This window comes from Pteropus alecto, unplaced genomic scaffold (assembly GCF_000325575.1).
Source record: "Pteropus alecto unplaced genomic scaffold, ASM32557v1 scaffold50, whole genome shotgun sequence".
Lineage (NCBI taxonomy): Eukaryota > Metazoa > Chordata > Mammalia > Chiroptera > Pteropodidae > Pteropus > Pteropus alecto.
Genome location: NW_006431918.1, coordinates 6,040,361 through 6,050,352, shown reverse-complemented (window position 1 = coordinate 6,050,352; position 9,992 = coordinate 6,040,361). Strand labels below are relative to the sequence as shown.

The 9,992-nt window shown below is 40.0% G+C and overlaps 1 protein-coding gene across 3 annotated transcripts in view; it reads left to right on the top strand.

Moving 5' to 3' along the window:
• TRIM2 (tripartite motif containing 2) overlaps window positions 1-9,992 on the top strand; it is a 120,820-nt gene that overhangs the window by 38,731 nt on the left and 72,097 nt on the right. The window lies entirely within an intron of this gene.

Here is a 9,992-nt window from a genome sequence, read left to right as displayed (position 1 = left end):
AAGAAAGGACATTATTTGGGATGGTGGTAATGTCCTATTCTTCATCTGGATGGTGCATACGCTGTTGTGGTTCATGTATGACAATTCACTGAACTGTTGCCTTTTGACTTGTGCACTTTTCTGCTTGTAATTTATACTTATTAAAAGTTTATATTTTTAAAAAACTATATCAAATATATGCATATATATATATGAAGTTAGATGCAGAATACACTGAACTCTACCGTAAAGAATAAGAAAAGGACTCAATTGTCACCATATTTTCTCCACCTGAAGGATAAAAGGAGATTTTGAAAGAAACACTTTCATGGTCCCCTTTATTTTTCATCTCTAATTCAAGAATTGAAAAGATATTAAATCATAATAGTTCTAAGAAATATAGATCTTTAAAAAAGTTCTTTGCCTGATTTTATTGTTCATTTGTTTTGTCCAAGTGTTTTTCATTTGAAACTTCAAAAACATGACACATTTTAAAAATATAGAGTTATGATGACTGAGTTTTTGGCAAGAACTTGAGAACTTAGACCCCAGAGAGAGTTGTTCTCTTTCTCTCTTGGCTTTCTACTGTGTTCTTCCTTAATATTTGGTTTTGAAGTCGTGTGTGGTTCTGTGATATGGCCTGATGCCTCTATTGAGTGACGGTCCCTAGAGACTCAGGAACATCTGTCCATGGCTAATGGATCAGCCTAAGATGATCATAGATGATCATTTCAAGAAAACATAAGAAAATCTGCTCTTACTCTAATGGAAGTCAGTAGTAGTTTCTTTGTCAACTTTCCAATTGTTTTGAAATATTATTTAGTGCTTATTTGCCTGTGCTGACTTTATATTCAACTTAAAATTGTTTAGCTCCATTCAGTTTCTTAGTCCCTGGACTCCAGTTGTAATTTTTATCAGTTTTTATTCTTCTGCCACAGAGGACTTAAGTGGCTACAGAATTAGAAGGGATCTTCACCTTTTATGATAAGACAAAAGGAGGCATGTTTCCCAATTCTTCCCTTAGTTTCTACCTCCAAAACTTCTCAACATGAGGTTCTGTGAGGTCTTTGATTTGAGTTATTAATATTCCTTTGTTTAGACTGACTTTCTTCTACCCAACATCTTGCCATTACCACTTATTAGTCAGCTCAGGCTGCCATGCAAAATACCACAGACTGGGTGACTTAAACAACGGAAATATATTTTCTCGTGGTTCTGACAACTGGAAGTCCAAGATCAAGGTGGCCGCCTGGTTAGATTCTGATGAGAGCTCTCTTTCTGGTTTGCAGACAGTGTCTTTTCCTATGACATGATATGACCTTTTCACTGTGCATGCACGTGGAGAGAGAGGAAGCTCTGGCGTCCCTTCTTCTGCTTATAAGAATACTATTCCTATTGGAATAGCTATCCATCCTCATAACCTCATTTAACCTGAATTACTTTTCTGAAGGCCCTATTTCCAAATATCCTTAACATGGGAGTTAGGGTTTCAACATACGAATTTGAAGGGAAGACACAATTTAGTCTATAACACTACCACAATCAATGCAGCAGACCCCTGTAAACAGTGTGGGATACGTTCCAAGACCCCAGTGTACGCCTGAAACCATGAATAGTCCGGAACTCTAGATATGCTGTTTTTTCTTATACATACATACCTATGATAAAGTTTAATTTATAAATTAAGCACAGTAAGAGATTAATAACAACAATAATAAAATAGAAAAATTATAATAATATATGTAATAAAACTTGTGTGAATGTGTGCACTCTCTCAAAATATTTTTGTACTCTATCACCCTTCTTCTTGTGATTATGTGAGATATTACGATACCTACAAGATGAGATGAAGTGAGGTGAAATTTTCCATTTAACATTTCAGACTGCTGTTGACTGCAGGTAACCAAAGCTGCAGAAAGCAAAACTGGATAAGGGGGAACTACCGTACAATCAAAGTCAAGCCCCTTTTCCCCCTTTCGAAGAAGGTTTTTTCCCTCTAGTGTTTCTGTTAAATGACATTTTATTTTTTAATTTGCAAAACGTTTTTGTTTCTGCTAATTGTATTATGGGAATCCAGACATAAAGAAGACATAGATCCTACTCATATAGATTCCCCAAGGAGTTTACAAAGTAATAAAGGAGGCGAGCTGCATGCACAAGTGACCAGAATACCTAGGAGAGTGGAAGTGTTGTAAGTGGAATACAGTGTGCCGTGGGGGTTCAGAGGAAGATTGTCCTCATCCAAGGGCCGCTGTCTGAGCTTGGTAATCAGAGACAGGCAGGATTTGGGGGAAGATATAGAAAAGATAACACCAGGCTTAGCAGGAAAAGACATCACTAGAGCAGGAAAGTACAGATCAAGTGAGACTTAGGGAGTCACCAGGGTGGGGGTGGAGGGGGGACACCGTGGTATCCAACGTTCTGGTGTAGGAGGAAGTTAGGTTATAAAATCAGCACTTACAAAGAGTCATGGCGACTAAATGTCCCTTGACAATCTGGAAATGTTCTTTCAACGATTCTAACCAGTTCTCCCTCCAGAGTTGTCACAGACCACAGTTCCTTTGAGCACCAAATGAAGTAGTTGGCTGTGTTTAGGGGCCATGTTGTGGCAAAGGGATGGAGGAAGGGAGGGACGGAGGGAGGAAAATGAATGAATCATAACATAACTTAAAAATAAATAAGATCACACTTACTATGGCAGGATGCTCACACAATGATAGCCATGGGAGAACCAAGCTGGCCAGGGAATTGCATATTCTCTCCAAGTTCCCCAGAAATAAATGGACAAAGAACGCGAACTAGCAGCTGAAAGGAGATATTAATGAAAATAAACATATTTAAAATGTTCCACACCACTGATGATCAAATAAATGCACAATTTAAGAACAATGAGTTACTATTTTCTCTTTATCAGATTAGCAAATATTTTAAAATAACACTGTTGGTGAGGGTGTGTATCAATTTCCTGTTGCTGATGGGAACATGCATTGGTGCAACCTTTCTAGAAAGTAATTGTGCAACGTTTTACTCTCTTGAGGGCCCTAAAAAATGTTAACACACCTTGATTTGATAATTTTATTTGCAGGAATCTATGCTGAGACTACAGAGGTGTAAACAAAGATTTGTGTTTAGCAATTTCATTGAAGTTTTATTTATAATAATTGGAAATTTAGAAATGATATAAGCACTATGGAAATTGGTTGTATAAATGATATATCAATTAATGAAATATACTTAAGCTGTTTAAAAATGTGTTTTCAAATAATTTTACAGATATAAAATGCATATTATATGATATGTTTTTAAAAATCAGGTTTCAAAATTGAGTATGGTAAAAATATGCATGAGGAAAAAATAGAGACAATAAATGGTAATGTCATTTATGCATTTAGTCAGACTGTAAATATTAAGCATATTGTATGTCTGGCAATGTATTTATCTGTAGGTAGTGGGTCTGTAGATGATTTCTATTTTATTCTTTATACTTTACTGGATTTTCCAAATTTTCTAGAGTATGTAATGGTTTTTTTAATCTAAAATATTTAAGTTAAGAAATCCTTTTAATAAATCTTTTAGGGCCCAAGCCCACCCTTCCATAAAGTCTTTCCTAGTTACTCTAATAAGAAGTGAGACGTGATCTCTCACTTTTCTGTGACTCTTTCAAATTGATCTTATCATATATGGTCTTGAATTGCAGCCACTTGTACATGTGACTTTCTTCCCAACTAGTTTGGGAGCTACAGGAGAATACAGATTATGGCTTAGAGGTCTTAAGTTCCTAAGAAAGAGCTTAGCTGTCTTTCCTTACCTTTTCCATAAGCCTTTCCTTCTACTTCCTTTGAATCCTCAAAACAGTTTTTTATGCCTCTTTTATTGGGGGTCCATTCTGCTTTGGATTATAGTTAATTGTGTTTGTCTTGATCACGCACCGCCCCCCACCCCCCCACACACATACTGTTTGTCATCTAATTCCTTATTACAGGAAACAAATCTTGTTTCTCTTTGTGCCCAGAGTGGTACCTTGCATAAAGTGTGTACTCAGTAAACATTGGGTGGGTTTATGACTGATAAATCCAGGCTATTTCCTGCTGTTTCCGATGGGTGCTTTTATTTAGCTCCTAATCTGAAGAGTTTAAGATTGCTTCACAGGTTCAGGGACAAGGAAGTGGAATAAGAAAGCCTTCAAAGACTAAACAGACCAAGAGCAGGGCAGTCTTAAAGCTTAACCCACCAGAAAAATCTCCAGGAAATACATTTACCTTAGACTTGTGATTTCCCCTCTTTAGCTCCTCTTTAGCTCCTCTCTGAATCCTGAGAACTTTATCTGTGAAACTTTGCCTTCTTTGACCATTTCACAGACTCCGAGCCTTAATCCCCCCAAAGAATTCTATTTTTCCAGTCAAATTGAACTCCATAGATGTGTCCTGCAACCCAATTGCAGGCCCTAATTTTCCAAATGTGGCCATTAAGAGAAAAGTTTAAAATCAAGGACTACATAAATATTATTTTAGAATAAAAAATAAAATTAAAGAAATAAGGCACAAGATTCAATTAGATTTAACATGCATTTATTGTGTTCCAAATTTTTGCAAAGCCTTGCCCTGGGTATTGAAGATGATCCAAAAATTAAATAGGATACTGATATCATACATAAGATCCCATGTGGCTCTGGGAATATGACAGAGGAAAGGAAGGAGCAGAGTGGGAGGAGTCTGGAGAGAGGGAGGGCATGGTGCATGCCTGCCAGGGTGCTGGATCAGGACTGGATAAAGGTGAGAAATAAATGGGAGAGCTGCTGGTAGCTGTGCTTAAATTGTGTCGGTGGTGGCCACTGATACTTTGGGTCTGTGCCCAGGAAATATAAGATGGGATGGGATCCAGATAGCAGAGGAAAAGCCTTAGAATCCTAAGGCACTATTGAATAGAAGATGTGATATGAGACAAGTTATTTATAGAAAAAAAAATAGAGAGGGTGGTATTCAACAAAACCCAGGGCATCTGTCAGTGTTCTTAGTGACAACAGATACTCTAGTTAGTTTGAGCTTAAAAGGAGTTCGTTAAAGACTATCACGACACCATCAAGAAAGTGAAAGGACAACCTACAGAATGAGAGAAAATATTTTCAAATCATGTATCTGGTAAGGAACTCGTATCTAGAATGTAAAATTGCAACAATGAAAGATAAATTTTAAAAGACAATTAAAAATGGACAAAGAATGGTGGTTGCACAACAAACTGAATGTGCTTAATGCCACTGAGCTGTACACTTAAAAATGGTTAAAACAGGAAGTTTTGTGTTATGTATATTTAACCACAATTTTTTAAAATTATGTATTTTTTAAATAAGCAAAGGATTTCAAGAGACATTTCTTCAGAGAAGGTACACAAATGGCCAGTAAGCATATGAAAATATACTCAATACTATTAGTCATTAAGGAAATGCAAATCAAAGCCACAATGAAATACCACTTCCCACCCACTAGGAAACTAGAACTCTCAGACATTCTTAGTGGGAATGTAAAGTGATGTAACCACTTTGAAAACTAGTCTGGCAGTTCCTCAAAATATTAATAATAGAATTACCATATGACCCAGCAAGTCTACTCCTAGGTATATACCCAAGAGAAATGAACACATATGTCCACACAAAAAAATTATACGCAAATGTTCATAGCAACATTATTCATACTAGCCAAAAAGTGGAAACAATTCACATGTCCATCAACTAATGAGTGGATAAACAAAATGTGGTATGTCCATACAATGGAATATTATTTGGCAATAAAAATGAAGTACTGATACATACTACAAGGATAAATCTTTTTAAAAATTTTTGCTACGTGAAAGAAGCCGGACACAAAAGGCCCATATTGTATGATTCCATTTATGTGAAGTGTCCAGAATAAGCAAATCCATAGAGACAGAAAGTGGATTGGTGGTTGCCACGGGAAAGAGGAATGACCACGACTGTAGATGAGGTTTCTTTTCGCGATGATGCAAATGCTCTGGAGAGAGATAATGGTGTTCGGTGCACAACACTGTGAAATATGCTAAAACCCACTGAATTTATCCTTTATTTAAATGGATGGTTTTTATAGTATGTGAATTATATCTTAATAAAGCTGTTATATATTTTTTAATTTATTTTTTATGGTGACATTGGTTAACAAAATCCAATAAGTTTCAACTGTCCACTTTAATAGTAAGGCAAATATATGTTTACACTGTGTATTCACCTCCCATAGTTAGATTTCTTTCTGTCACCACATATTTGACCCCCTTTACCTCATCTACCTCCCCTGTCCCCTCTGGTAACCACTAGTCTATTGTCCATGACCATGAATCTCTGTTTGTTTGTCCTGCTCATTTGTTGCTTTTAGGTTTAAATCTCACATATAAGTGATATCATGTCGTTTTCAACTTTTCCTGTCTGGCTTATTTCGCTTAGCATGGTTATCTCGAGGTCCACCCATGTTGTCGCAAATGACAGTATTTCATCTCTTCTTATGGTTGAGTCATATTCCATTGTAGATATGTACCATAGCTTCTTTATCCAGTCATCTATCATAGGATACTTCGGTTGCTTCCATGTCCTGGCCACTGTGAATAATGCTGCTATGGACATCGGTGTGCAAATATCTTTTCAGATATGGGTTTTCAAGTCTTTGGGGTAAATTCCCAGTAGAAGGATTGCTGGATTTATAGCAGATCAGTTCACAGTTTTTTGAGGAACCGGGTAAATACCCAGTAGAAGGATTGCTGGATTGTATATTAGATCAATTCACAGTTTTTTGAGGACCCTCCATACTGTTTTCTGTAGTGGCTGTACCAATTTGCAGTCCCATCAGTAGTGTATGAGGGTTCCTTTTTCTCCACATCCTCTCCAGCATTTGTTATCACTTGTCCTGTTGATTATAGCTATTCTAACAGATGTGAGATGGTATCTCATCATGGTTTTGATCTGCAGTTCCCTAATAGCTAGCGATGTTGAGCATGTTTTCATATGTTTGTTGGCCATTTGTATGTCCTCTAGGGAGAATGTTATATTTTTTAAAAAGACTATTAAGTGGCTTGGAGAATCTCTAAGAAACACAGAGGATAGGGCTCGGAGGCTGCCCAGCTGAGAACAATGCCTAAACGATGCCAGCAGATGGTTCCAGAATGAGCCCTAGTGCTGTATCTCTGGGCACAGGCATCACAAACACTCGTTTAGATGATTACCAGGCCCTCTGCCGGCCCTGAGGGTCCATATCACTCCACTAGGCTCTACCATCTCACATAAAATGGCTTCTCTAGAGTCTGCTTCTCATCTTGCTTTCATGCAAACTGAAGTCTAGTGTCCCTCCAACCGATTGCCAGAGCCTTGGTCACAGTTTCATGCCCTAACGGCAAGGGAGGCTGAGAAAACAGGTTGTGACATGGGAGGCAAGACTCAAACAAATGTCCACTACACCACATTGCTCAATGGGTTTGCCTGGACAGAGGTTTTAAAGTCATAAAATGTTGGAGCTCAGTGGGCCTTCAGATGAAGGAGTAGTTCAGCTACTAGTCTGACTATTGAGTCCAATGATTGTCACATTACTGAAGGCCGTAGGCAATTTCTCACTTTACCTTGTCTGACTTTTTAAGCATTTGGCCCTGTCAGTCACTCCTCAAACATTTCTCTTCCCTGTTTGTGGGCCGCCCCTCATGTACCTTTCTAATCATTTTTCTCTCTGTTTCCAACCAGAGCTTCTCTCTTTGCCCCACTTAAAGCTGGTATTTCTCCTCATCTCTATAAAAGATTAATCCTGCTCTTAACAACTCAGTTCACACTGTGTGAATGTTACGGGTTGAATTGTGTTCCCCCCAAAATCATATGTTGAAGTCTTAACCACCACTAACTCAGAATGTAACCTTATATGGAAATAGGGTAATTTCCAAATAGGACATGGAAATAAGGGCAGATGTAACTAGTTAAAATGAGATCATATCGGAATCGGGTGGGCCCCTAATCTAATATGACTGATGTCCTTACAGAGAGGGGAAATTTGGACACAGACTGGGCTTATGTTTCCACAAGCCAAGGAACTACTACAGTGAGCAGAGTCCTGGAACAGACCCCTCCCTAGCAACATCAGAGGCTGAATGGTCCTGCTAGCGCATTGCTTGGATATGCAGCCTCCAGATCTGTGAGATAATAAATTTCTGTTGTTTAAGCCACTTCATTTGTGGCACTTTCTTAGGACAGCCCTAGCAAACTAAGTGAATTTTTCTCTACTCTTGTATTTGCCTTCTATTTATGAGTAGACAACTGCCTCATTTGTATAGCTAGCCCGTAATGCCCCAGTACCTTATAGATCCACTTGGCTGTCTTGCCCGCTGGGACATTTACATTCAGATATCCTACAAAAAGCACATGCTCAACTTATCTGAACTCAACTCATCATTTCTCTGGTCTTACTTGCTCCTCCTTCCTCTTTCTTTTGGTGAATGGTACCCTCCATCCACCCTGCTGCCCATGTCAGAACCCGAGCGATAGCCTGCAGCTCTGCCCTCTCCTCATTACCAGGCGCCAGGCATCCTAAAGGCTCCACCGCTCTCATATTTTTGGAGTCTTTCCAGTCCACCCCAGCCCCACCTCCACTCCTTTCCTAGGCTGTCTGCCTTCCATATGCCTTCCACAGTAATCTTTCTGCAACACAAATCTAATCAAGAGACTCATCTGCTTAAAATCCTTCAGAACAAAGATCATATCCCAGAGTGTAGCAGATGAGACCTTTGTGGTCTGACTCCTTGCCATCCTCAATAAATCCTTCTCTCAGCTTTGTTCCTCCCCGCTGCTTTCTGCATCCATTCAGAGGTTCAGATCTTACCCCTGCCTCTTTGTTCTACCTGATGCCTGCTCAGTCTTCAAACCATAAATGCGACTTCCTCTGGGAAGCCTTCCTTGATTTCCAGCATGATTTAAAACCTGCTTCTATGTTCCTGTAACCCCCTGGGCATATATATATTCTACCATAGCAATTTCACCATGCACTGAAATTGTTGGTCTCCACCCCAAGCCCCTTCTCACCACCCTTCCCACTAGTAAGGCACTTGACAGTAGAGACTTAAGACTTTTATAACTTTCTATTCTCAGCCTAGTGCCTGGCAAATAGAAGGCACTCAAATGTTTCCAGGAGGTAGGAAGGAAGAAAAGGGGGAAGAGGGAGACTTCCTACTCCTACTCATTTTACAGAGTAAAGAGACCCTGAAAAGCAGTCATTTCTCATCATGCTCTGTGCTGATGGTGTTGTAGTCGACACGTTTGTCAGAATTGAAGTAAATGCAGAGATTTTTTTCCTCTTACACTCAGTTGTTGTGATTGCTTTTAATTACGAACTGTGCTATAATGGAGGTTGGCCCTTTTCAGCTCTCTCAGCCCCATCAAACTCAAGTCACATCTCCTGAAGGGACTGACTTTGCATCTATCTGTGTTTACTCGGCTGGCGAGGGGGACGCGTTTTTCAGGAGTAGACCTGGAAACTGAGCCAAGCCCTTTTTTTCTGTCCCCTGGGCTGCGATTGGCCCTTGCCGGAGGCTGCCGCAGGAGCCTTTAGTCATCGCGCTGGCAAATCTCTCTGGAATTGGGCACCAACTTGCGTGGTGTTTTCGTGCTTTGTGTGGGGATTAGCGGCCCGGCCGGGTTGGGAATGCTACGAGAGGGAGCGAGCTGGATAATATGTAATCCAGGATTTGCCTGTGCCTCGGGGCGTATGGAAAACAGATGTCCCTGCTCCCCGCCTGAGCACAGGATGGAAATGACCAACCAGAGCGCCCTTCGGAACCGAGGACTCCGAGATAAGGCCCTTTCGAATCCAGCCAGGAGGCAGCTTTTCCTCCGCTGGTCTGTTGTCGCTCCTTCAGTTTAGTGCTCAGAAAACGGCGGGCGATAAAGTAGTGTCACCTTCAGGGACAGCCGGGCGGCAGAACCGCAGCGGCGGGGAGGAGCAGGAGGCGCGGGGGACCAGCGCCCACGCCTGGTTCGCCCG